This window comes from Humulus lupulus, chromosome 2, assembly GCF_963169125.1.
Source record: "Humulus lupulus chromosome 2, drHumLupu1.1, whole genome shotgun sequence".
Lineage (NCBI taxonomy): Eukaryota > Viridiplantae > Streptophyta > Magnoliopsida > Rosales > Cannabaceae > Humulus > Humulus lupulus.
The window spans coordinates 14,093,385-14,097,556 of record NC_084794.1 but is presented as its reverse complement, the minus strand read 5'-3'; positions in this window follow the sequence as shown (position 1 = coordinate 14,097,556).

Genomic DNA, 4,172 nt, shown 5'->3' with positions numbered 1-4,172 from the left:
TAACTAGATAGTATTTATGTTGTGTGTTGATTTCCCATTTTGTGCAATAAAGTTTATGTAATGACCCAACTACTCTAGACTTTGGACCATTAATGAAAACTACACGTAGACCCTAATCCTTAATAGAACTTACAAGTGAAAAGAACATAACTTTATTAAAACGTGTAAAAACAAATGTTAAACTTACATAAAATTTAAGTTAGGATATGGGATCTCATTGTTTTAAAATCAAAACATAACATAATTGTATTTAAAAGAGATTACATAAATAAGTGCGGAAAAATACACATAAACCATAAATAAAGACTTCATCCTCGAATCGAAACTCTCGGCTCTTTGAATCCATTCCGCCTCAATACACATTCCCCAAGCTTCCAAGAACCTTTCCCGCCACTAAAGTTATTTTCATGCACATATAAACAAAAAGGAGTGAGCCTAATGCCCAGCAAGGAAAATCTAACACATAACCATATACATAAATTTCATAAAGAAACATAAAACATATCATAACACTTATGTCACATACATACTATAATGGCCATTATTACTTGGGGTCCCATAAACTAAACAAGTCATATGCCCATTAGATTAGTGGGGCTTGCTAGCTAAGAAAGTCATATGCCCATAATCTATTTGGGGCTTGTTAGTTGTACAGGTCATATGCCCAAGTCTACAAGCATACTTAACATAGCATTTTTCATAACACATATTCATAAGATAACATATAAAATCATATAACACATAAACCCTATCCTATTTTCCTTACCAAAATAACCGGGATATGAGAACTGATTTGGGACCTTGGAACACTCCTAAAAACCATTTATAATAGGGTGAGTATATTGAAGAAAAGGGATGAAAGTGATGAAGGAACTATACTATCAAAATATACTTACCAAAAACCTTGTGCTCAAGAACTTAGATTTCCTAACCAAGAATAAGAATAAGGTTAGAATACTAAGTAGAAGACTATGAGAACTTTAAAGAAAATAATACAGAAATGGACTAGAGTTTGGGATACCTTGAGTACTTCTATGACCAATCTAAACCTTGAACCGAAATGTGAATAGAACCTTACTTCCCAAGTGTTTGGTAAGCTTATAATGATCAAGCTTATAATTCCCAACCCAAGTGTTTACACTCTCACACTAACCTAGCAACTTGCAGCCTCTGAACTTAGCTTAATAGATGAATAAATGGCTGGGTACTAGGTCCTATTTATAGAGTTTAGGAATGAAAAGATCTTCATTTAACTTGAATAAAAATAATGGCTTTTTAAATGAAAATCATTTGAATTATCGTTCAGTAAAGGCTGAAGACTTGTTCAGACAGATGCTGGACTTATCAAGAGGTTAAGGATTTGAATGAGAACATTTTTTTAAACTTTCAAAAACTCACTGAAGGAGCTGATATATCACCCCTTGTAGGCGATATATCGCCTGGGCCAGCATGCCCGAGGCAATCGTACAACGTTTCGTGTTTTTCGTATCCCCGTACTGCGATATATCGCCCCCTATAGCTGCGATATATCGGCATACGCTGAATATTTAAACACGAAATTACACATTTTTAGCTTAATTTGAATTGAGTAAACAGCCTTGACTAAGCCCTCTAACGTTTTCAAAGCTGCTGACTGACCCTAGGGTATTCAAATTTTAACATTAATAAATTTATTCCTCAAAATACTTAATCATTATTAAACCTATACATGACATGTGCTATTATCTTATTGGATCTTATCTAAACCTTATAATATAACAATTATTACTGTAGAGTCCAAGAACTTTACTTAGCTAAGATAGATAATAGTATGATAGTATGTTTAGTATTATCATTGTTACTGTGGATTTTTGGTTCAGACCGGGAGTTATTTGGACACTCATAGTAGTACTTATAGATTTTCTAAGTTTAATCTATAGTTTAAGAATATTAAGTATAACCTAAGGTTTGATTAATGTGACTGATATTAAGGATTATATTATTATATTATAAGGTTTAGACATCAACCAATAGGATTTTAAGCACATGTGTTGAATGGTAATTAAGGATTAAGATTTTTGAGGATTAAATATAATAAGGAGTAAAGTTTGAATGTTATAGGGTCAGTCAGCAGCTTTGAGTACGTTGAGGGCTTAGTCAAGGCTGTTTACTCCATTCAAACTTAGCTAAAAATGTGTAAATTCGTGTTTAAATATTCAGCGTGTGCCGATATATCGCAGCTATAGGGGGCGATATGTCGCAGCACGTAGATACGGAAAACACGAAACGATGCACGGTCGCCTCGGGCATACTGGCCCAGGCGATATATCGCCTACAGGGGGCGATATATCGCCTCCTTCAGCATGGATTCAAACTCTTTTGAATTCATTTCCTTTCAGCCATTCAAACTCCTTCAACAGTCCAGCATCTTCTGAACGAGTCTTCAGCCTCTGCTGAACGATTATTCAAATGATTTTCACCTAAAAAGCCATTATTTTTATTCAAGTAAAATCAAGATATTTTCATTCCCAAACTCTATAAATAGGACCTAGTACCCAGCCATTATTCACCATTTGCTCTAAGTTCAGAGGCTGCTAGTGTTAAGTGAGTGTGAGAGTGTAAACACTTGGTTTGGGGAAAAACTATAAGCTTAAACATCATAAGCTTATCAAACACTTTGGGAAGTGAGTTCTATAGTATTTCGGTAAAGGTTAGAGTGATCTTGCAATCTTTGAGGTAAACCCAAAACTCTAGTTCCTTTCTGTATTTTATGTAATTTCTTTTCTTCTACTCAGTCCCCTAACCTTATTCTTATTTTGGTTAGGGAATCCAAGCTCTTAAGCATATAAGTTGGTAAGTATGTTTTTATGGTTTAGTCTTTCCATCTCTTTCATTTCATCTCCTTTCTTTAGACTCACTCTTTCTTATGGTTTTAGGAGTGTTCCAAAAGTCCCAACTCAGTCCATAATCCCGGTAACTTTGGTAAGGAAAATAGGCTAGAATTAATATGTTATGTGCTTATGTTATCTATATGTTTATGTTATTAAAAGTGTTATGATATGTATATGTGTATGTAGGCTTGGGCATATGACCCATATGACTAACAAGACCCCAAATGGGTTATGGGCATATGACCTACTTAGCTAGTAGGACCCCATTAATCCCATGGGCATATGCTTGTTTAGTCTATGGGACCCCAAGTAATAATGGCCATTATAATAAGTGTATTATGTGTTATGATATGTCTTTACGTTATTATGACATTATGTTTATGTTTATGACTATGTGTTAGATTTTCCTTGCTGGGCATTAGGCTCATTCCTTTCTGTTTATGTGCAGGAAATAAGCTTTAGAGGCGGAAAGATTCGTGACGCTTAGAGGATGTGTATCGATGGTGAATGGAGTCAAGGGGCCGAGCGTTATTCGATTCGAGGATGTAGTCTTCTTTATGTTTTTATGGTTTCAAATGTATTTTTCCGCATTTTCTATGTAACTCTTTTTAGTTTTTAAGTTATTTTTGTTTTAAAGACAATGGGTACCCATATCCTACTTATTTTATGAAAGTAACCTTTGTTTCCATAAGTTTTCAATAAAATTATGGTATTTCCGCAAAAATGTAAGTTTTATGTATAGATTCGTTAATGGTCCAAGTAGTCTAGATTAGTGGGTCGTTACAGTTGGTATCAGAGCAAACGGTTCCTTCGCATGAACTTCTCTTCGATACACATGCTCAAAGCTCCGAATCGGACCGCCAAGTAAGTGTTTAAGTTACAAGTTACAAGTTACTTTGTCTATGTGTATAGCTAACGACTTTAGTGTTTATGTCTCAGTTAAGAATGAATGGAGCTTTAAGCAATGAGGATATCCGAGCCATTAAGGCTTTAAAAAGAATAAGGGAGCCAAGAAACACCGTAGGAGCACTAGAAAAGATCACTCGAAGATTGATCTTGTTCCACAAAGAGATAGGTCACCTTCAAGAGTCTAAGCAAATCATGATGAGAGCTGCAGAACAATATGTCCTAGTAATTAGGCTTTTAAAAGATTTTCCTTCAGCAATTTTAACTTTAGAAGAAATATGGGAGAATATAAATAATGATGATGACTTACAAGCAGCCCCAAGATATTATTCTCTCATACTTAAGTTCACCTATGATTTAGAGTTTCAATTCACTAATGAGCAACAACATAGGATC